General features: G+C 42.1%; 1 protein-coding gene across 1 annotated transcript in view; it reads right to left on the bottom strand.

Moving 5' to 3' along the window:
* Nucleotides 1-20,627, bottom strand: part of LOC121875785 (protein tramtrack, alpha isoform-like) — a 235,643-nt gene extending 215,016 nt beyond the window's left edge. Inside the window, exon 1 of the mRNA XM_042380484.1 lies at nucleotides 20,073-20,627. The gene's annotated coding sequence lies outside the window, so the exon portion shown is untranslated. The remainder of the gene's footprint in view (nucleotides 1-20,072) is intronic.
* Between the last annotated feature and the right edge of the window lie 4,275 nt (nucleotides 20,628-24,902).

Raw genomic sequence — 24,902 nt, 5'->3', positions numbered from 1 at the left:
TTTCTGTTATTTTCACGTAAACAGTAAGGAAATTTCTTACGGGTGTGTGTGGATGAGAGGGCGGGAAAGGATTGAGGACTATCAGGTACTGACGAGGTGCTCCTGGTAGTGGAGACGTGGCCCTCCTGAAGGTGCCACGCCCGGAGACAATAGCCTAAGTTCACTGAATAGTAGTTGGTGAGGACGGCTGACACACACACACACACACACACACACACACACACACACACACACACACACACACACACACACACACACACCACTTCCCCCACACCCCCCCACACACATGGAGATGACAAGATAAAACTATAAACCGATAGAAAAAAGGATTAATAGCAACACACCAGTCCACTTAAGAAGTATGTCAAAACGGAACTCCTTGTCGTTGAAACTCTGTGGTTAAGAAAGGAATTCCAGCTGTCACACATACCTCCACACTTGACCAGCTCATCCCGGTAACCACGCCACCAATCAAGAGGGGAAAATAATGCCGCCTTCACACACGAGTTAAAAAAAAATAGCGCTTTAAAAATTGTTTCACAATGGAGCGGTCAGGAACCCAATTTACGATACTTGTTCTAATATGGTTCAGGTGAGGAGAGGTGAAGCGGAGGTTTCGTAACGAGGGTTCACGAGGTATTCACTGTTACCTTCTGTCTCTAGGTTTTACAGTTATGTGGACAGCGATGATACTTTTGGCTCACTTAATATTTATCGTTCTATTTATAATCACATGAGATGTACTTAATCATCTTATTTTTGTGTGTTTTTTGTTAACTTTAGTGACAAGTTTGTTTGTATTCTTTTTCTTTGGGTTTATTCAGCACCTGAGACTTTTGGATTAAAAGTCTTGACGGCTTTGATTATTCCCGCGTAACACAAGAAGCCTGAGCAGTGCTGGACAACTTTCCTAGACTGTTATCATTTATTATTCATTTATTCTCATCTATTCTCTCATTTTAACATCGTATCTGTCTCTGTGCTGATTTAAAATTGGCAGCGGAATATATACAGTTACAATAATCGTCTTAATAATGAAAATATGACAATTTAGCTTGTTAACTGGACGCTTCATGAATCAGAGAGTAAACCCGTTCTCAGTGAAGCAGCGAATCATCCGTCTTAGAATTAGTGATTCAAGTATATCTTAAATCTTAATTGGGCCCAAGACCTAACTCTCAAGAAACTCTGGGTGTTGTCTATAGGAAGTGTATTTGGCATTTTATAGTTGTTGGGTGTTCTGTGTATTTGTGTAGTTAGTCGGCATCTTTTGGGTTTTAATTGCTTAACTGTTTGTAGTAGTTTTTTTTTGACGTTCTTTGCATTTACTTGTCCATTACCCATTCAAGTTTATTCTCAGAGCATAGGCTTCAACTTCTCCCTCCAGAAGACTAAAGACCTCTCCTCCTTAAATTTCACTCAACCCACTCCTCTTCCTCCTCCTCTTCCTCTTTATCTTCCTATCCCTCCTCCTCTTCCTCTTTATCTTCCACTCCATCCTCCTCTTCATCTTCCTCTCTATCTCCATCTCCCTCTCCTTCTTCCTCCCCCTCTTCCTCTTCATCTGCCTCTCCCTCTCCCTCTCCTTCTCTTCCCTTCTCTCTTAACTAACACCCAGTAACACAAGCATCCCTTAACACTGCCTCTTCAGTACCTCTCTCGGATTCTTCACCCCAGATTTTCCTCAAGAAAAAAATAACAACAACAGAAACAACTAAACTTGGGTTTCGGTAACTCGTCCTCAGTGACTGGTGGCCTCAGAGGTTAAGTCTTTCCCAGGATCTCTTCACTACAGATGACAAATTGATGAGTCACTTGAATTTCCTTCTGCAGAATTGGAAGCTTTTTGAGTTGTCTTCCTGCAAGTTCTTATGTCTAGATCTCCCACCCACATGACTCCAACCTTCTCTCTCTAGATCTTTCCACCCCAGAACTTAAACTTTCTCTCCCACAGTATTCATACCACAACACCCTATACCCAGAACCTCACCCGGAGAACTCGACCCCTCCCCACTACCAGGTCCTGGGGGACGGGCACCAGTAGGAGGGGGCGGGGTGTATCCTGAGAGCGTGGCTCTTGCTGCGTCACCCACCAGTCCCCAGTCAGTGACACCTGGCGAGCCAGATACAGTTACAGCGACGTGCAGGTAGACAGACCCTAGGGGAGGTGGGCCCAGTCTGTGATTCACCCACCACGCAATGATTCCTCCTTTCACCCCCTAACTAGTGTTTGATTCCCTCACGCGGTGATTCTTTACCCCCCCACCCCCCCCCTTGTTGCATAGACGGAGACAGGGGTGGGATGGGAGTCTGGGACAGGGGATACGTGGGAAAGGGTAAGTGGGAGGCTGGTAAGAGAGATGGGTGTGTGGGAGGGAGGTAGGGGTAAGTGGGATGGGGAAGGAGAATGGCCATTATTGGCGTTCTCACGTATTTCCTCAGATTTCTAATTGACAAGAATGGGGGGCGTGGCCAGGGAGACGTGGCCTGGGAGACATGGCCGGGTGACATGGCCAAGGAGACGTGACCGGTGAGACGTGGCCGAGGAGGCATAGCCGGGAAGACGTGGCAGGGAAGACGTGGCCGGGGAGACGAGGCCGGGAAGACGTGGCCGTGAAGGAGTCGGTTTGTGATATCCACATGTTGCAACTCGTCTTACTGATTCAGAAAAATGAGCTGATCAGTGCCTGTGATTTTACCCGCCTAATACCGCCACGTAGTAAACACACACACACACACACACACACACACACTTTATTCTCTTGTATTTTTTTCTCACTAGTTCTCATAGAAACGATATTATCAATAACATCTAATATATGTAGAGGAAGTGAAGAGAACGTTATTTATGTTGTGGTCATCCTAGCGAGTCTTCCTCACCGTAAAAGAAGTAGAGATAGAAGGATAGTGAGTTCTAATGCCAACACTATCTACTGTCTCTCTTACAGCGGTCAATACACGAGAGATAATCAGGAAGAGACCCGCTAGATGATGACGATGATGATGCAGCCAATCTTAAGACGCTCCGGTAAATATATCACTTTTTGCGGTATTTTCTATCAGCTGAAGAAACCGACGAATATTTCGCTCCAGTCGTCCATAACAGGCAGGTGTCCGTGTAATAACTCGAGTGATTGTGAAAGTCAGACTCGAGGAAGTTATAGGTAGAAAAAATATTTTGAGGGCATCACTCTGCTGAACAACTAGACCACACATTGGATACTTGCCCTTACCTGTACCGTTTAGATGTACCGTTTACCCCGTACCGTTTACCTGTATCGTTTCCCTGTATGGTTTACCTGTACCGTTTAGTTGGTAGGTATATACTGCTTGGGAGGGATATCTGGTCCTAGTGTAAATTTTACTCTAATTCTGTCTTTCTCTTTCTCTCTCTATCTTAAATGTTTATGTTTCTCTCTCTTTCTGTTTCCGTTTCTCTCTCTTTCTCTCTCTCTTTCTCTCTCCTTTTTCGTTAACCCTCTCACTATCTCCCTCTTCCCTCATTCCGTCCCTGACATCTTTACTCCTCCCCTCCCTTCCCTTCTCTCGTCTCCATTCCTTTCTTGGTGCTCTTTCTTTTCCTCCTCCCTCTTGAGATTGTTGCGTGAACCTAGTCTTCGTTTCTTCTGGGGAACATTTGGCTCCTTCCAATTTGGGCATGGTGTCAGGGGTCCGACACTGGAAGAAGATATATCTCTCTCTCTCTCTCTTTCGTCTGTCTCTCTCTCTCTCTTCTCTTTTCTTTTCTCTCTCTCTTTCTCTCCCTTCCTCTCTCTCATAACATTTATTCTCTCATCTTGCACTAATACATTTTGTTATTTTCACATCCTTGTTTTTGCAGGACACTAATCTTCAGGAACTACTAACAGAAGGAGCTGTGACTAGACTAGATGCAGCCGTGTATTTACCAGCTCATTAATCTTTAGTAAACAATTAAGTATATCTAAGTTAATTTGTGTATTTGGGGTTATATAATGCTAGTTTTAAAGGCATAGATTTGTACGGTATTCGCCTCATGGTAAGAGTATTATTGTGTTTGTGTAATACTTGTGTTTTTCACAAAGAGTTTGAGAGTGTGTGTGTGTTGTGTCATTGAGTTTCCTTATGACAATCTTGTGGCTCAAAAAATATGGCTAAAGAAAATCGGTTGACAATAACTTCTGTGATTTTTTTTTTACTTTTTTTTGCGTATAAAATTCTTACGTGGTCATTAATCATTAATCCCCAATTGCAATTTTATTACTTTATTGATATTTTTTTCTCATTTAACGCTTTTTATTGATGAATGAAATATAAGTTTTCATATTATTTCGTGGGTTCGCGATGGTTCAAGCATCAGGCCCCGGTAATAATAATAATAATAATAATAATAATAATAATAATAATAATAATAATAATAATAATAATAATAATAATAATAATAATAATAATAATAATAATAAATAGTAAATAATAGTAAAAAATAGTAAATAATAGTAATATCTTTAGCTCAGAATTATCAAAGTTACAGTATTTATGTCAGCTTAATATATACTGTAGTCTGGTTGGCCAGTCATTATCCGCTGTTAACTTTTGATTCACTCCTAGTTAACAGTGATTTATACCAAGAAACCTTTTGTGTTATAAAGTATTAGTTATAATTACCTGTTCAATACCACATCGTCTGTCTTTCCTCAATGTATAATTTTGATTTTATCTGGACTCGTGGTAATGATCGAACAGGTCTTATATTCTTAGCTTCGTCAAGTAACTTTGTCTCCCTCTAACAGAAGATGTGAGAATGCAGCTAACTGTCTCCCCTTAGCTTCCACGCCGAGAGAATCGCCAAAATGATGCCAGAATTGCGCCGAGACTACCGTTACTAAATGCGTGTTGGTGTACCCATTTAGGGAGTAAACGATTGGCTTGTGGGAGCTTGACGTTGGGAGTCTTAAGCTGGGGGTAAGCTGACACGACTCTTCCACTCCCTGCCACCGACACCTCTACTGTTACTACCAGATGACGTTCACACCCTCCCTCCCCGACTCTCTTCCTCCTTTACCGACTCTCTTCCTCCCTCGCCGCTTCCCTCCTTTACCGCCACCCTCTCTTCCTTCCTTGTTGAATCCTCCCTTCCCTCCTTCCTTCTCTTCCTCCACCCGCACCACCACCCTTTCCCCCTACACCAACATTCTCATCACCCACACCCTCACCACTCCCCTCACCCTGCCTCCACCCTCACCACCCTGCCTCGTCCCTCACCACCGCCAGAGGTACTTTCGTGTTACTCATTGCTGTAATCATTATTCTTAATCAACAGAAACTCCAACCGGTAAATTGTCCACTAAAATCTTTCAACTTATAAGAGGCTGACTGAGGGAGCTGAGGAAATTGTGTGTTTTGTCGACTTTTCTTTATTTTATTTTGTGTCTGTCTGTCTGTCTGTCTGTCTGTCTGTCTGTCTGTCTCTGTTTCTGTCTGTCTGTCTGTCTGTCTGTGTCTCCGTTATTTACCCAACGTTTTTTTTTGTTATCTTTGCTATACCTAATCTTTATCGTCTTAACTTTAACTTCTTTCTTTACTGTGTCTCGCTCTACTCTCTCTCTCTCTCTCTCTCTCTCTCTCTCTCATTACTGTCTCTTAATTTTACACTTTTTCCTTAACTGTCTCGAGGGTTTTATTTCTATATTTATTCTGTCAAAGTTTCACTCCATTTTCATCACAGTTTCCAAATATTTCTCATTTCCTTAAACTTTTCACCTCCATTCATTCTCTCTCTCTTTCCTCACCTCTATTCTCCTTTGTCTTTCTCTCTCTCTCTCTTTTTTCTCCTTTTCCTCACTTTCAGGTTTTATCTTTTTTTACGGATTTAACGAGATCTTTATTCTTCTTATGTCTCACTTCTCTGTACTTATTCCTCCTTGTTCTCTACGTTTATTGGTTTACGTTTATTGTTCATTTTTCTATTATTGTCACGTTTCTTTTAATTATTTCCTGTTATTCGTGTTTATTTGTTTATCTGTGTCTGTATTTTATGATGTTTATTTGTTCTTAATATAATCTGGTGACTGGATTCCGTATTACATTGAAACGATATGAGGCGTCGATTTTGTGTATGTGTGCGTCCGTGCGTGCGTGCGTGCGTGCGTGCGTGGGAGGTAATGTGTATGTGAAAGAGAGAGAGAGAGAGAGAGAGAGAGAGAGAGTATGAATGTATGTATGTATGTATGTATGTATAAGGGAGGGTGACTGTGTGTGGATGGGTGAGTGTGGGTGGGTGGGTGTGGGTGGGTGTGGGAGGGTGGGTGGAGTATTTCTAACCCTTTCCTGTTATTCTCAGCTCTCGTCATGTGTCACCCTCACCAACACTATGTACACGTCCACCCTTCTCTCTACCCCCCCTTCACCCTGAATGAGGGAGACAAGAAAGAAGTAAAGATAAATGGATAGATAGAAAGTTGGATGTTGTTTTCTATTCATTATCTTGGTCTCTACTTTCTCCCTTAACTCCTGGTTCTCTGCTGGAGTTCCTGTTTTTCCCTTAATTCTTGGTATTTACTTTAACTCTTGTTCTCTCCCTTAACTCTTGGTCTCTACTTTAATTCTTGTCCCTCCCTTAACGTTTGTTGTCTTCCTTAGCTCTTGTTATTTCCTTTAATTATTTATTTGTACCTCTTGTTCTCTCCCTTAACTCTGATTGTCTCCCTTAACTTTTGTTTTCTTCCTTAACTCTTATAATCTTCCTTAAATTATTATCTCCCTTAACTCTTATTATTTCCCTTAATTATTGTTTTCTCCCTTAAAATTTATTATATCCCTTAACTCTTATTATATCCCTTAAATTATTATTATCTCCCTTAACTCTTATACATCCCAACTCATTTTCTCCCTTAACTCTTATTATCTCCCGTAACTCTTATTATCTCCCTTAGGTCTTATATCTCCCTCAACTCTTATTTTCTCCCTTAACTCTTGTTTTCTCCCTCAACTCCTCATATTGTCTCCCTTAATTCTTGGCCTTGTGTGTGTGTGTGAGAGAGAGAGAGAGAGAGAGAGAGAGAGAGAGAGAGAGAGAGAGATCACCTGGAAATACCTACAGTCAAGGTAGAGAATAACTAAAACAGGCAGGCACACATTTTACCCCCCATTCCTTGACTTTCTCGCCACCACCACCACCAGGGTCCTGAGTCCTTAGAGTTCCATGCATTCACTGCAGATGTGAGAATATTGGAAACTTTCTTAATTTAGCTAAGAAGAGATTATCATATTCGTTGTGGCATCGAAATTAGCTTGAGATTCGACCGTAGCTAATTGTATGAAGGAAAAATTCAGGTATTCGGACTCCATTTGCCATCTGGTGTAGCTGGTGCACGATTGGTCACACACACACACACACACACACACACATAGATGTACCAAAGTTCCCTGAACCAAGGAAGTGGGGTAGATAGCCAAGTCATTCTACCGTCTACCATCCACCGTTGTTCTACTTTTCCGCATGATTCTCAGCTTATACCCCCGTTCACTACCACCTCCTCTTCCTACTCCGTTTTCTCCCTCACTATTTCCTCCTTCACCCTCCCCCCTGCCATCACCTCCTCCCTTACCACCACTTCTTTCTTATATTTTTTTACCTGTGTTCCTCCTCTTTTTCCTCCTCCATTTCTTCCTTTTCTTATTCATCCTCCTCCTCGACATCTGGGCTTCAAGGAGGAGCTGGGGGTGGGGGGGGGGACTATGAGAACAGATTTAGTTAGAGTCTGAGTTCAATTTCGACGCTATATTTTTGTTGTTGTTCCTTATCTTATTTATCATAGCTACTGAAGTACGTTCCTGCCATTCTATTTTAAGAGAAAAAAAATCAAGTGAGAATCTTAGAGAATCCGGAGGTCTCGAGTCCTTAAGATATCAAAATTACTATGGCAGTATAAACAAACGTCTTCCTTTTCCTCTTCCTGCTCTTTACATTAGCCTTATTCCTCTCCCTCCTCCTCCTTCTTCCATCAGCCCTCCTCTTCCTTCCACCAGACCACCTCTTCTTCCTCCTGCTCCTTCCACCAGGCCTTTTCCTTCCTCTTCCGCCAGCTCCCTCCCTTCCTGTTCCACCAGCCGTCCCCATCTTCCTCCTTCTACCCCCTAAGCCTCCTCTTCCTCCCCCTTCCACTAGCCTTACTCCTTCTCCTCCTTCACTTCCCATCAAGCCTCCTCGTCCTTCTCCATCCACCAGGCCTCCCCCTCTTCCTCCTTCTTCCACCAAACCTCCTCCTCCTCCTCCTCCTTCGACCAGGCCACTTCCTTCTCCTTTCACAAGCCCCCTTCCTCTTTCTTCCCCTCCCACTGATCCTCTTGTACTTCCTTTACTTCCTTCCTATCATCTTCATCCTCCTTCAACTGGTCATCTACTCCTTCTTCTTATTCCTTCCTCCTCCCGATCAGCTCTTTCTTCTTCCAGTCTCCCCACGGTCATTCTTCCTCTCCCCTACTGGTCTCACTCCTCTCTTCCCCTCTTTCTCCTCTCCTCCCACTAGCTCTCTTTTTCTTCCTCACCCCTCCACCACGTTTCTCATTCACCATTTTCCCTTTCTCCTCTTTTTCTCCTCTTCTTCACCCTCCTCCTCGTTTACTCCTCTTCTTCTCCCTCCTCCTCCTTCTCCTCCTCGTATTCCCATTCCTCCTCTTCCCCCCTCCTCCTCCTCTTCCCACTCCTCCTCCTCTCGCCCCACCTCCTCCTCCTACACCCTCCGCACAGTTAGTCATCTGTGGACGCCGTCAACCGTGAGTAGTTGTGTTCCCTCCAGGCTTTATAATGACCACGTTGTCTTTGTTTATGCTCAATGTTGGCACGTGATCTCTCTCTCTCTCTCTCTCTCGCACATATATATATATATATATATATATATATATATATATATATATATATATATATATATATATATATATATATATATATATATATATATATATATATATATATATATACGTTTTCATTAGGATCTACATGAAATATATATATATATATTTAGACATTTTTTTTGCAATATATGAAACTAACCTACAGTGACAGCCAACGGTGACACCAATACCTAAATAAATTCACTAAATAACCCCATCTACAGCTAATACATCAGACTATATTTATCAATAACTCGCCAACTCTCCAAGATATACAAGACTTATAATACATTAGTAAACAAGTAAGTGAATCTAATACACTTATACACTTAAGAGACACATAAATATCGTCTTTAAGTGATGAATTCATAGGAAGTTCGTAGGGATTTAAGTACGGGCATATATAAGTATTTTTGGAGGTGTATTTTTTTCGGGCCTAATTTTGTTTTGTTTTGGGTGTTTGAGTATTATATGTTAGTCTCGTAGCTCAGAGGATTAACATGGGGTTGTCTTTGTAATGATACTTTATTATATACAGTTGTTAAGTTGGGAATTGGTAGTTATGAATTATGTATTACTGTATTGTTATCTTTATGTATTATTGTCATTATTGGTATTTTTGTTATTATTCTTTTCATTTTCGTTATTATTATTATTATTATTATTATTATTATTATTATTATTATTATTATTATTATTATTATTAGGTGTTTATCAATTTTCACAAAACGTTTAAATAAAAAAACAATTCAAATCACACTCTCTTCTTAAAACAACTTGGATCTTGAATAACCAGTTCTCGCATTAATAGTGGAGAGGTTCTTACTACACAAAGGAAGGCGTTAGTCCATTTTTAATAATTACGGAAAGACTAAGCGTGCCATTACGTTGCAGTACATGAGATATGATATGATAATGGCTAGGGTCGAGGAATGTGGACTCCCCTTCCCTAAATTACGACCAGGAACCGTTTTGCCCCTGAGGCGTCCACGACAATCTTATGTTTCCTTGTTGATTCGATCACTTCCTTCCCTCCATACACACGGGGGCTGAAGAACGAGGAAGAGGAGGGGGGAGGAGTTTAGGCGGGGGAGGAGGAGGAAGAACAATAGCGAATGGGGAGAAGAGGGAGAAGGAGGAGGAGGCAGATGGTTAGTTGGAAGAAGAGAAACAGGAAGAGGAAGGGAGAAAGGAGGATTAGGTGGGAGAGGAGGAGGAAGGGTGCTGAGGTGGAGGAGGTGGTGGGTGAGGAGGAGAGGAAAGGAGGGAATTTAATGGAAGAGGAGGAGGAGTGAATAAGGTGAAGGAGGAAAGGATATAGAGAAGAAGAATTGGGGAGGAAGAGACGAAGAAGAAGAAGAAGAGGATTTCAAGAGAGGGTGTTGTAGGAGGGGTGAGAAGAAGTTAAGGAAGCGGACAAGAAGAGGGAGAAACGGAGGGCAAGGAGACGAGGGGTGAGAGGGAGATAAGTAGGAGGGGAAGACGGGTGGAGAGAGAGAGAGAGAGAGAGAGAGAGAGAGAGAGAGAGAGAGAGAGAGAGAGAGAGAGAGAGAGAGAGAGAGAGAGATTAAACATTTAAAACGTGATACAAAAGGATGGAGGAAAGGCAGGGGGTGCTGTGGACAAAAAAGACAAAGGAAGGAGCCAGAGAGAGAGAGAGAGAGAGAGAGAGAGAGAGAGAGAGAGAGAGAGAGAGAGAGAGAGAGAGAGAGAGAGAGAGAAAATGGGACAGAAAGACAAAGGGAAAGAGAGAGGAGCATGAGTACAAAGGGAGGACAATGTGAACCCCTTAAAAGAAAGATAATGATGATAAAACGTGAGACAAAGAAAGAGAGAAAATAAAACGTAAAAGAAAGGAGGTGAAAGATTTAAAGAAATGAACGTCACGTGAGAAAGATGATAAAGAACGCGATACAGATAGAGAAGGGAAGAAGGAGGGAGTTCACTAAAGGAAGTGAACGGGATAGAGGGAGAATGACAAAGTGAGAGAGAGAGGGAGTGTATATGTTGTGTGGCCAGTATATAGTGTGTATGGGTGTAAGGTGGGTAACTGGGCATGGGTGAAGGCGTATACTGTGAGCCTGAGAGTAAGTGTTAAGTCACTCACCTCCACCACTACAAGTCCGGCTGAACAAGGCGTGGGCGAGACGCAGACCTGGATGGTGGCCGAGGCTTAACTGTTTATGCAACGGCTATTTTTTAAGATAGAGCCAAAACAGTTTTCAGTTGTTATAAATAAAAATGTCTTCCTGCACTAACCTCCAGTTCTAGCACTCGTGGCGAAGTTGTCTCTTGCTGGCGGTGCTTAACTCTCCTTGGAAAAACAGAGGCTTAATGAATTCAACGAAAGAGAGCGACAACTGCAACGAGAGGTGTCACAAGATCAATATTTCACCGTCGAAAATGCTAAGAAGTGCATCGTCCACTTTCTGTTGCTAGTTTTCCCCACCAAGAGTGACAAGATCGACAATGCGACAGGCTGAGGAGTACCAGAGGCGATACCGCCGGATGGTACGACTCCTGATCTTAAAATATCGACTCCAACTGGACTGAATGACGATGCTAAAGTGAGAAAAAAAAACGAAGAAAATATCTAATAATACGACGAAGACATTGGATATATCGTTGAAAAACACGTGAAAAAATGACGAAAATATCTGATAAAACGGAGAAAACATGAGAAGAGAAAGAGAGAGGAGTAGAGTGAGAGAAGTAGAGATAGGGGAAGATAGGAGTACACGACATAGAGAGAGAGAAAAAGAGAGGGATGGGAGGAAGGGACCAAGGGAGGACTACGGGTGAGTGTACTGTGAGCCAGGGCGAGGGAGGAAGGGAGGGAAGGGAGTGTATGGGAGCTCCGGCTGGTACACTCACGGAACGCATCTCATAGGCCATTGACACGAAGACAACACATAAGGACCTTTGTCTATGAATCCTAGAGGTCCTACGTTGCTCTCTCTCTCTCTCTTTGTCTCTGTCTCTCTTGTTCACGGTCATTCTCTCCATCTTCTTCTGGCTCACTCTGTCTATGTCTGTCTTTCTCGTCAACGAAAAAGGATAAGAAAGATAAACGAGAGAGAAAGAAGGTTAAAGTTGTAAGAGACAGAGACAAAGGTCGGAGGGGAGAGAGGGAGAGAGGAGAAAAAAAGAGAGAGAGAGACCACCTTGGATGCGAGATTTCAACGCCACATGAGGAAGTAAGCGTTGCGGCGGAGTAGAGGCCCCCCTTTCCTCTCCTCTCCCTCCCTGAGTCTCATAATATGGTAAGATATTAATCACCTCTCACTCATCTAACGCTAACGACAACGGTTTATTTAACTTACGGTAGAGTATCAATGGAATTTTCCTGATGCCGTATTTAGCTGTTGTTTGGAAGCTTTCTCACGTATCTCGTTAAGAGGACAATTTAACGTACGGTTGCTTCAGAATCCGTTGCTTCTCCGTCAGTGTGCAAGTTAGTTCTTCGTGGATGAGTTTTTGTTTATAATCCATAACATTATTTCTCATTTCCTATTATTTCCCATTTCCATTCATTATTTTCCATTCATTATACACCAGTTATCATCCATTTTCTTGCCACATTTTATGCATAATTCAAGTTATTCATGTATTTACTGTCGATCTCTTATTATTGTTTTTACTCTACCATGTCCCTATTTTTGAGGTTCCTTTACTTATTCGTCTACCCTACACAAGCGTGGGAGACGAGTAGTGATGATAAATAGAGAGATAATTAATAAACAGACAAAAACACTCGACAGATAGAATGTATATTGAATCTTTAAAGGACAAATTCTGATCAATAATTCACGTTGCATTACACAGTTCACATAGAAATGGCCTTAAAGCACTTGCAATAAGAGACTTTGTTGCAAGAACTCACTCGCTGTAGGAGGTAATGGGCTGGGATACCATGTAGAAGACCTCAGGTGTACACAGGTAGATGACTAGAGGCCACGATGTCATAAGCTAAACGTTGATACAGTGTGTGTGTGTGTGTGTGTGTGTCTCTCTCTCTCTTTCACCCTGTGTGTTCTTCTCTCTGTCTCTCTCTCTCTCTCTCTCTCTCTCCCCTGTGTGTGTGTCGCCCTCTGTGTGTGTGTCTGTCGCCCTGTGTGTGTCTGTGTGTGTGTGTGTGTGAGTGTGTGTGTGTAGTCTCTGTCTTCTTTCCTGCTTCTATTCCTTCACATTGTCAATAGTGAACAGCTACTCGTCATAACCTTGTCAATAACAGGTAAATCTGTTTACCTGTAGACAGTTAGCCGTTATAACTTGTGCTAATAGTGAACCATAGTCAACACCACCTTATCAGTATCATACAATAACCATCACTCATAACCTAATCACCAGCAAACAACCATCACTCATAACCTAATCACCAGTAAACAACTATCACTCATAACCTAATCACCAGTAAACAACTATCACTCATAACCGCACCAGCAAACAGCTAGCTCGCATAACCTTATCACTAGCACCCAACTAGCCTGCATAACCTTATCACTAGCACCCACTAGCCCGCATAACCTTATCACTAGCACCCAACTAGCCGGCATAACCTTATCACTAGCACCCAACTAGCCCCTATCACTAGCATAACTAGCCCGTATAACCTTATCACCAGCACTAACTAGCCCGCATAACTCCATTTCACTATTCAACCAGGCCAGCATAACCTTATCACTAGCACCCAACTGTAGCATAACCTTATCACTAGCACCCAACTAGCCCGCACATAACCTTATCACCAGCACCCAACAGCCCTCATAACCTTATCACTAGCACTCCAACTAGCCAGCATAAACTTATCACACCCAACTAGCCGCCAGCATAACCTTTATCACTTCAGCACCCAACTAGGCCCGCATAACCTTTATCACTAGAAGCACCCAACTAGCCCTCATAACCCATCACTAGTACCCAACGAACAGCAGCATAAACTATCACTAGCAACTCCAACCAGCCCGTATAACCTTAATACTAGCACCCAACTAGCCAGCAACCTTATCACTAAGCACCCAACTAGCCCTCATAACCTTATTTAAATATAACTTAACCAGTCGCCAACCTTAATACTAGCACCTTCAACTAGCCTGCATAACCTTATCACTAGCACCCAACTACCTGCACCTTACATCACTAGCACCAACCAGCCGGCATAACCTTATCACTAAAAATCTAACTAGCCCGGTATAACTCATCACTAGCACCCAACTAGCCCGCATAACCTTACTTCACTAGCAATCTAACTAGCCCGCATAACCTTATCACCAGCACCCAACTAGGCCCGAGTTAACCTTTTTATCACTAGCACTCAACTAGCCTGCATAACCTTAATACTAGCACCCAACCAGCCAGCATAACCTTATCACTAGCACCCAACTAGCCCGCATAACCTTAATATCACTAGCACCAACCAGTCTCATAACATTATCACTAGCACCCAACTAGCCGGCATAACCTTATCACTAGCACCCAACTAGCCGGCATAACCTTATCACTAGCACCCAACTAGCCGGCATAACCTTATCACTAGCACCCAACTAGCCAGCATAACCTTGTCACTAGCACCCAACTAGCCAGCATAACCTTATCACTAGCACGCAACTAGCCCGCATAACATTATCACTAGCACCCAACTAGCCCGCATAACCTTATCACTAGCACCCAACTAGCCCGCATAACCTTATCACTAGCACCCAACACGTATCATTAACTCCTCAAAAATGACCAGGGACTAACAACTTGTCATTTAGAGAAACATCAGCGAGAAATTATGAACTATTGAACAAACTCGTTACCATCGACCGACCAACGACCCCAGGTAACTGGTTTAAGCCAATCAGCGAGAACATGGATTGGTAAGACAAACAAGCAAACAAACCGCCTTTTAACCCCCTTAAACAATTCTTTAATGATCTACATTGCAAACAAAGTACTGTACTCATTACTAATCATTTGTCATGTAAACAACTTCTCATGAGTAAAACTTCTAGCAAACAACTTGTCAATAATCATACTTCTGGTATACAACTTATCATACTGTAGCCGCAATCATACTTTATAGTTTATTAATGATCACACTTGAAGCAAACAAATTCTCAATGGTCATACTATAAACAAGTTAACATCAATCATACTTCCTGGCGAAAACAACCTTAGCACCATCTCTTAAAGCATCGCAACAGCAAACAAGACGAAATCATTGTAAAATCACCGACAGACAAGAGATAATCATACTGTAAACAATCAACTTTCATCTACCTAACATCAAAAAACAAAATCAAACAATCAAGGCTGTTAACGAGAGCATCGGCAAACAATAGACAATTAAAATCTTCACCACCAAGCAATCAGAAGACGCAAACAGCCTCTCTAGCGATGGCCGTCTTAGAATCACAATGTAAACAATCTCATTAAAGTTAAAGGTCGTTACACTACTCATTAGCGATAATAGATGGAAACACAACACTGACCCATTAACGACCATAGGCAATAATAGTAACTAAACAACGACCCCGTAACGACTATAGGCACTAATAGTAACTAAACAACGACCCCGTAACGACTATAGGCACTAATAGTAACTAAATATCGACCCCGTAACGACTATAGGCAAAGGACATTATAAAACTGCATCATCCTATCACCTACAGACATCAGTAATACATTAAGACTATAGGTACTGACTATAGGGTTTAACAACTCCCCATTATCCACGAGAAACACAGGAAATAGGTCGAATTTCAACAACCCATCTGTGAGTATTGATAACGAGAAAAGAACCAACGTATAAGCCTTATAGGAACCAGTAATAGGTAACTAACGAATCGGTAGCGAATAATTGGTGACGTTTGTAGGTACAATTAATGGTAACAAAAAAAACAACATTAATGACTAGGCATTGGTTAAAAGAAGCGAATTAGGTAGTTATTGTTCTAATAACCACAACAATTCAGTAGTAATTATAAATAAAGACTCAATAACCATTATATAACAAATAAGAAGAAAACAAAATCATTAACCATGGTATATGAATTATAAAATAACCATTAATCATTAGGCCCCACACAATTAGAAAGTAAAAATCAACCCATTAACGGTACAGGTTGAGTGAAAAACATCCCATTAACCGTACAAGGGACACTTAAGGAGTCAACCCCACAAAAATATCAACTATTATCGCCACAATTAGTAACGAAAAAAGTTTGGCGCGTCATTGTCGGCCCAGGTAGTAAGCAAAACACAGCCCATTAGCCATTTAAAAGTACAGGTATTCAGACAACGACCCATTTAGCCATTTAAAGGGATATTATGGAAACTACGACCCCTTATCCATTTAAAGGGAAAGTTATCATGTAAACAACGATCCATTATCATCTCTAGACACAAGTAAACAACAAACAACAGATCAGAAAGAACTTTGCAAGACCTGAGTCACTACTACTACCACCATCAGGAGGCGGCAGCTGGTCCGTGTAGGAGTCCTGGATCCTGGGCCACACACACACACACAAGCCTCGGACATTGACTGCGCCACCCTGACTGTACGATTTTCTAGGGCTGTGTCAGGGATAGGGATGCTGATCTTGTGTTGTGTGTGTGGAGTGATTTTCTTTACCTTATATGTTATTTGAAGTAATGATATGGAGGTAGATGATAATGTTACGATTTTGTTAACTAGTTAAAGTTAGGGACAAAATTTCGTTATAAATTAGTGGTGTTATAACTTCAAAACCATAATGAACCAATATCGAAGTGTTGGGAGTTATCTGAATTATTTTAATCAAACATAACTTTAACCAAAAGGACTTTATTATTCAACCAAACGTAAACCAAATCCAGCTTTAACCATTGTACCCTTAACCGCTTGCAAGAATAATGTAAATCAAGGCACGGTCATCAATGTATACTTAACAAGACACACTGATCTTAAGAACCGCATGAGTACTGTTGTCGATTTTTTAAGCCTCTGTATACCTGTATACCTATACTGTTCTCTCTGTATTACGAGACCCTAAAAGCGACTTAATAATCTGTTTGTGGGTCATAGTTGGTGAACAAAGCTCTTCGTTATGAATCACATCAGAATAATAACAAGAAAAAAGTACATTTACAATATGAAGAAAAGTCTGAATAAATTGATGTCGAAAACTCCACTCCTCTTAACTTTCATGGCACACAAATCCTGAGTTCTTTCACTTTTGATTTTTTTTTGACACTAGACTAGTGTTCTTACTAAGCTTATTACGCGCTTAAAGAACTTCGTTGTTGATGATCAGTAATGACATTATATTATCAATGACTCACAAGTAACTGCCAGATATGCTAACAATATATATGGTATTTTGACAGTAACTAAGACTTCTACTGAACAAACTTCCTTGATTTCTAGTGTTTACAAGATCAGATGCCATGGTAAATATACATTGATCTCGGGTTGAGTTGGTGTAGTACAGTATTAGTATTCTCAAGTGTCTGTTCCTGTGCTCGTTATCTTCGTGTCTAAGATAATGATATAAATGAGAAGTCAACGAGAGAAAGAGAGAGAGAGAGAGAGAGAGAGAGAGAGAGAGAGAGAGAGAGAGAGAGAGCAACACATATTTCTGTTTATTCTTCCGGCCAAAAGATTAGAATTTGTACAGTTTTAGAGAATATTGTATCTACAGAATTCATTAATATTCTAATGAACGATGTATGTGAGGAAAGATTTATCGAAAAATTTAAGAATAAGAGAAATTACTGTGCCTCTGATTTTTCAATATGTTAAGTATTAATTTCTGTTTTAAATGCTTATGTTAATAGTACTGTTATTGTTTGGTAGATTCGTAGCGTTCTTGAAAAAAAATCCGACTTGTTGCTCTCGAATGCTGGTGGTCGTGTATGACGAGTTTTAGGTCAATGGAATAAATTGTTTTTATACATTTATTCTCTTGTTGAAAGCAGAAAATTTATGTAGCTTATTTACAGACAGACACACACACACACACACACACACACACACACACACACACACACACACACACACAGTTGCCACATAACCTTGCACGTTCTTCCTATGAATCAGAATGTGACGAAAACACCCCAAGTTGTATTACACCACACAAACACTTACTCTCACACACCCCACCCCACATTCACTACCCTCCCACGTCCCAACATAAACACACACTCCCACATTTACAACCTTGCTACTCCCCCCATATACACTCCCTCTCACATTCACAACACGACCCATCTCCCCTACACACACAGAGGTCCCGTTACGTGTGGAGGACGGCGGTAGACAGGACACCCACTTCCGGAGACGGGGACAAATGTGAAAACTGCAGGAAACATGTCTTCCGGTGTACATAGGCCGTATAGCAGCACCCAGGTCACAGGCGGTGGCGCAACAGCCTAAGTGTGACATAACAATGGTGGGGGACACGTGTTACATCCTGAGGGAGGCAGATGGTGGGGTGTGTAGCTAAGATGCCACACACACGCACACACACACACACACACACACACACACATACATACACTATACACTTAATATCTCCTTCACTCGATACCTCCGACATAATACAAAATATGCCTCCAACTCACTGCACTATAGCCTCCAACACACTACAATGTATGCCTCCAACCACCACACTATATGCCTCCAACCACTACACTTTATGCCTCCAACCAGTACACTTTATGCCTCCAACCACTACACTATATGCCTCCAACACACTACATTATTGCCTCCGACATATAGGCGAACAATAATGTTTATGTTTCCGAGAAGTATACTTTACTTTATGCCTTCATCACACACGCACAGTTCACAACTTGTCTTCGTCAAACACGCACAGACACACACTCAAAAAAAAAAGTAATTTTATTAGTCTTACTGTCATTTACAGTTGCCGAATATATGTACACATACTTGCATACACATTATTTACGCTCTTTACTCACATGCGCACACAAACGCACTCAAGTATACATACACAAACGCATGTGTATGAAGCATAACTAAATATTTTTCGTTAGTGAAAGATAAGCATAAAAGTTGTTTGGATGTGTATATACTAAACTTTCTTCAGGAAACAGATCATCGACCAGCAAATGCTTAAACCTTGGCTGTGTAAGCTTGTTTCTACACACACACACACACACACACACACTATTATAGGAGAGGTCTCACGGCCTCTCCTCCTCCTCCTTGTTACTCGTCTGCGTTGAAGTTGTTTTTCGGATTGTCAATATTTACCAGTTATTTTACTTTAAAAACTTTTCGGTATTTACATATTATTTTACTTTAAGTCTAAGTCATTATATTGAGAGTTTTTTTTTATAACATTTGTTTATGATGTTTATTTACAGATTATTGAACTCCAGAGAGCGTATCTATGTTATTGTTTTGTGTATTGTACTACAAGAAGTTTGTTATTTAATAAACAGTTTTTGTTTGTAAAGACGTCTATTATAAATAAGAAAGCTTTTATAATTCATAAGAAACCTAATTAACAGTGCAACATATATTTATAAGAACTGTCATGTCTGTCTACCTTCCTCCTGGTGGACATAGACATCTCTCGGCTGCTCTGTTTTCATCTATACCCTTATCATCTTCTCCGCTTCCCAAGTTTAAAAGACGAACTAAATTTACCCTTAAAAGAGCATCAATAACATACAGTACTTCCCATTTATATAGAAAACCAAACTGTCAAAGGTAAAATCGGGAGGAAAACTGAGGTAAATAATGTAAGGGAGTTATGTCAATTTGAGCCGGGTCGGGGAGCACCTGGCAGCGAGGTTGACTGTACCTAACTGTTGCTTCCTCCTCCTCCTCCTCCTCCTCCACACCGCAACAGAGTCTCACCTCCTACTCCTCCTCCCTAACCTAAAACTAACTCTTGTGTGAAAATGATCATATCTTCCTGTTAATGGTTGTTTACTTTCCTTATAGTCCCACCAACATGTTCTATATTAGCTCCTTTTAACGTAAAGTCAATCTTCAATAAACTGATTTGAGATTTATAGATTTCTCCTTTCTCACTATTTCCTCACAATCTCAGTCAGGATGTCCTCACAGTTTATGGGGAAATTTGCTACAATACGACATGAAGGTGTTACGTCAGGTATGCACACTCAGCAGATCCCTGTCTCAGCGGTCATGTTGTGTCAGCGTGTAGAGAGGAGGTGCTGTGGGGTTGGTCACTTACCTTCAGAAGTCTGGTGGTCTTTACTCCCGGTTTAACCTCGCTGACATAACGTCGTGGTTACCCAGGTCATCTCCCAACACCAACCACGACAAACAGTTTCAGTAAACCCGTAACGTTTGTAAATTTTTCATACTATATTTTTCAGTAAATTTCAAGAAAATAAAAACTCAGCACTTTAAGTTCAGTTAAACTTATATATCAGAATTCCATTGTGTTTTCTGCACGTGTTTCCGGGTCGTGGTACACACCAAAACATCCACCAACACTTTTTCACATACTTAAGTGGATACCAAAACTTGTAAGTCTTCAATAGCGTGTAAATAGAAAATAAATATATAAATTGCTCTTTATAATCTTCAGTAATTCACTATGTACTCCACCTCATATCTTGAGTAAAACACTAAAGGAACTATTTTCCTTCTCACTCCCCAGCAGCTTGGACACAGCGTGTGTAAGGCCCGGACGAGGACTGCGAAGAGTAAGCTTTGGCAAGGCGAGGGAAGCGAGCGAGCAGTGAGGAGAGGAGGAGCGCCAGCCAGCCCGCGCCCGCACGGTGTGAAGGTAGTGTTTACATAGCGGGTCCCTGGGTCCCCGCACCCCAGCCCGTCTAGGGGAACAAATTATAGACGGAGGAGCCCTCTGGCGTCCGCGGCGGGAGTTAGAGAGTCGTAGTAAACTTTTCAGCCATGACATTTGGTCTACATGTAGCGTGTTGTTTTCTAGGCAGGTGTATCGTTTTGGGAAGTTTATGGAAGAGCGCGACTACGGGGGTGAGAGAGGATAGCTGGTGTGTGGTGGTGTAAGTCTTCTGATATACTTTTTTTGTTCTAGCACTTTAACAGCGTTTAATTAATTCTTATCGAATTTTTTCTTATGTTATCTGTTAATGATTAAACACACTTCTATTGCCAATCGATTACCACACTTAGTTTACCAGTGTAAGTACTTAACCTGCCTCTAACCAGCTACTAAAAGATTAATACAAGTCATGTAAAAGTTTGGTATCATCCAGAAGCTGCCGTTCCTTAACCCCAGGTGTTATCCTCCTGAGCTCCAACACAGTATCTCAGGCCTCTCACGATAACCTGGGCGAGATAAGAGTACAGGCGAGGTGCATGTCTCAAGATAACACGTCCTGAACACACCCCCGTGGCCAGTAATAGATAAGTATCATCCACAGTGTAAATATGGTATTATCTGTAGCAGGAGCAGGCGAGGAGGACGTGTGGTAGGTAACCGGGTAAGGTGTTCCATGTCGTGTATGTCATTATTGGACACGAGGCGCTTGTTGTGGCAAGGGGTGTGACGTATCAGTGTGGCCGAGATTAAGAAGAACATGACATGAATAAATATATATGTGTATACTTTATTTTGAGGACACATTATGCCTGCAATAAATATATACAATATATATGATATATATGATATGCTTGTTAACAAGACTATGAAGTAGACGAACAACAAAGTCCATCAGTCGACAGAACACACACTGTGTTTTTAACGATGAACTCTTGTGAGATGAGTAGTAACTGTACCACTGCTTGTACCTGTACCTTTACTGTCGTTTTCTGTCTTGGTTAAACCGATGAATGTATTGTGGACACAACGGGGGGAGGGGTGGCAGGAGGGGGGGCGGAGCACCTTCCAGCGACCTTGTGAAGAAGAGAAACCCGCGGTGCGTCATGAATATCAGGCACTTCGACGGGAGCAGCCAGCAGGGGTCACCTTGACGTCACCGCTGTTAGTTGTGGCCACCAACTAGGTGTCAATACCAAGGCTGTGGCGGGTGGCCTCTCTCCCCGCCCTCCGAACTATCCTCTTATTTCTAGCCTCTGCTGGGGAGGCCTCGAGCTCCCAGCCTCCAATATAATGAAGCATGTGCGTGGACAGCCTTCAGATTAACCTCTCTCCTTAGCTTTCTAGTATCCCTTCTTATCACAACCACTATGTGGGAGGCCGCTCTCTCCCCAGCCTCCAAATTGACCCCTCTCTTTCCTACCTCCGGCGTGAGGAGCCTGTCTCTCTCTCACCGGCCTCCAAACTAACCTCCCTTCCCATCCTCTGCGTGGGCGGCCTTTCTCCCCGGTCCTTACACTCTCCCGCTGACCTCCACCCCCTCCCCACCTTCCATCCCCCCACCCCTCCCCGCTGCCTGGCCTTCACCAACACACCACAAGACAGCTGCTCCACCCTCAAACGTTCTGGGAGTTTTTATCCTTCACACCCACAATCTAGGACCTGTTGCATCCCTTACTTCTGACGATCATCTCCTTTTCCATCCGTCCTCTTCCATCCCTTCCTTCCCTCCCTTCATTACCATTCCCTAGCCCCTTCCCACCTACTGTTCATAGCAATTGCATCATCATCATCATCATCATAGCACCATCACTACTGTATATCATAAATTCCTGAACCTCTATTAAGTGTGATGGTTTTCAATCCTTTCTCTATCGTGGCTACGGACTCTTTTTTTTTTCCTCCTCCATTCTAAGCTACGGTGAGCCCTTCTGTAATTTACCTTGCAATATCTTGTGGCTCCTCGGCGCGGACAGGATATATATCACCTGTCAGGTCTATAGTGAGGCACTTTTACAGCCTTCTTTTGTTGTATAGAGAGAGAGGCGATTAGCTGTTTAATGGAGCGAAGGTCGTCGTTTTCCCTCCCCTCTCTATTGTTATAGGTTAGGTTAGGTTAGGTTAGGTTAGGTTAGGTTAGGTTGGGTTAGATTAGTTTATATTAGTTAAGGATGAGTTAGATTGAGTCAGACTGGTTAGTTTAGGTTAGTTTATGTTAGGTTAGATTAGGTTAGGTTAGGTTTGGTTGGTTGGGTTAGATTAGGTTAGATTAGTTTTGGATGAGTTAGATTGAGTTAGAATGTTAAGGTTAAAATAGGATAGACAGACTAAATTAAATTAGGTAAAGTAACGTAGTTCTCAACCATTAATTTATACGTTTATAATTTTTTCTCTTTTAAATTAAAGTTGAGAGAATACGTCCCCCCCTCTCTCACTTTCTCTCTTTCTCTCTCTCGTTGTGATCCCCTTCCTCTTATCCATGTTAGGAGGATCAATTTAACCCACAGGTCTTAAGGCTTCAGGTAGTGGCGCTGTGTTAGTCTCAACATCCGGGTATGGTTTTGCTCCATAATCAGCAACACACGAGTTTAGCCCCATACCTCGGGGTGCTCCTCCCTCACTATACCCTCCACGCCACTGGTTCCTTTCCTTCATGGTGTGTGTGTGTGGGGGGGTCAGGGGGGGTGTTGCTTGGTGCTTACCTTCGTCAACATTGGGTAATTTGTCACCTTAAAGTTACGTCTCTTGTTCTTATCTCCTCTTCCTCATCATCCTTTTTCTCCTTCTCCTTTTCCTTCCCCCTTGTCTCGTCTTGTCTTCTTCTCGTGATTCTCAGTTTGTTTTACCAAAAAAGAAAAAATTTTATAAATTTTTTTTCCGAGTATATTATTTATTTTGACCATTATTTGTCCTTTTTCTCTCCCTTGTTGTGTTTTTTCCTCCTCTCTCTCTACATCTTCTTCTTTATTCTCTACCTCTCTCTCCCCACAGCACCGTTACTCTGTATAAGGAAATGATCCCCGTCACCTAGTCTCTTCCAATCTCCCTCTTACCTTCTCCCCACTTGAGGTTCTACTCCCACACAATGTTCTACTCCCCCCATGAGGTTCTACTCCCACACAATGTTCTACTCCCCCCATTAGGGTCTACTCCCCCACATGAAGTTCTACTCCCCACATGAGGGTCTACTCCCCACATGAGGTTCTACTCTCGCACATGAGGTTCTACTAGGGTCCTCCCTCACATGAGGTTCTACTCCCCCACATGAGGTTCTACTACCCTCATGAGGTTCTACTACCATATGAGGGTCTACTCCCCCACATGAGGTTCTACTCCCTCCATGAGGTTCTACTCCCCATATGAGGGTCTACTCCCTCACATGAGGTTCTACTACCCCCCATGAGGTTCTACTACCCTCCATGAGGTTCTACTATCCCACATGAGGTTCTACTCCCCGACATGAGGTTTTACTTCCCCATATGAGGTGCTTTCCAGGTCTACCAGGCTGGGGGAGGGAAAGTCCTGGTTGGGGATGAGGTTGGAGGGAGGTTGACCACGGCACCTGAACCTATTTACTGTTGATGACTTTTTACCCCCGTATTTTCGTTTTTGTTTGTCCACAACTTGAGTTATTGATTTTGTGGTGTTTAGAGCGAATGGCTACGACCGTGTGGAAGTCTTCTCTGTGTTAATAATTTATCTTGGACAAAGTATCTTATAACGTGTGTGTGTGTGTGTGTGTGTGTGTGTGTGTGCTGTTGATTATTTAGTGAAAGTTGCTGTTTTATTAATAACGAACGTGTTGTAAATGATCATATTCCTTAAGTTTAATGCTGCTTTGCGATTCTTCATATTAATTCTGTTACTCTCTTTAACTCTGTGTATGCGATGTGTTATGTTTATTTTTTCACCATTTTCACATCCCAAAACATTGCGTGATCCACAATTTGCAATATCCGGAGTTTGTGTGGAGTTGCCGCGTCGAGTCTTATCATCTAAGATTTCCTCAGAACCTTCTGATTAAACGTGATAAATATGAGTCATAGGGCGGCCTCCCACCCTGCAAGCGTAGTGTCATAAACGACTCCTAAAACCCGTAATAAATCGATCCAGACTCCATCAAAAGCAATTAACTAATTTCAGAAGCGGAGTCGGCGAGTCGGGACAAGGCGTGGCGGGTGGCGGAGGTATGATAACCACTGAGCCGCCTCACCACCGTTATTATAACAGTGAGCTACGGGGGTCAACAGCCCC

The sequence above is a fragment of the Homarus americanus genome, unplaced genomic scaffold (assembly GCF_018991925.1).
Source record: "Homarus americanus isolate GMGI-L3 unplaced genomic scaffold, GMGI_Hamer_2.0 scaffold22250, whole genome shotgun sequence".
Classification (NCBI taxonomy): domain Eukaryota; kingdom Metazoa; phylum Arthropoda; class Malacostraca; order Decapoda; family Nephropidae; genus Homarus; species Homarus americanus.
Note: the sequence above shows the minus strand (reverse complement) of the source record. Positions and strands in the feature narration are given on the sequence as shown.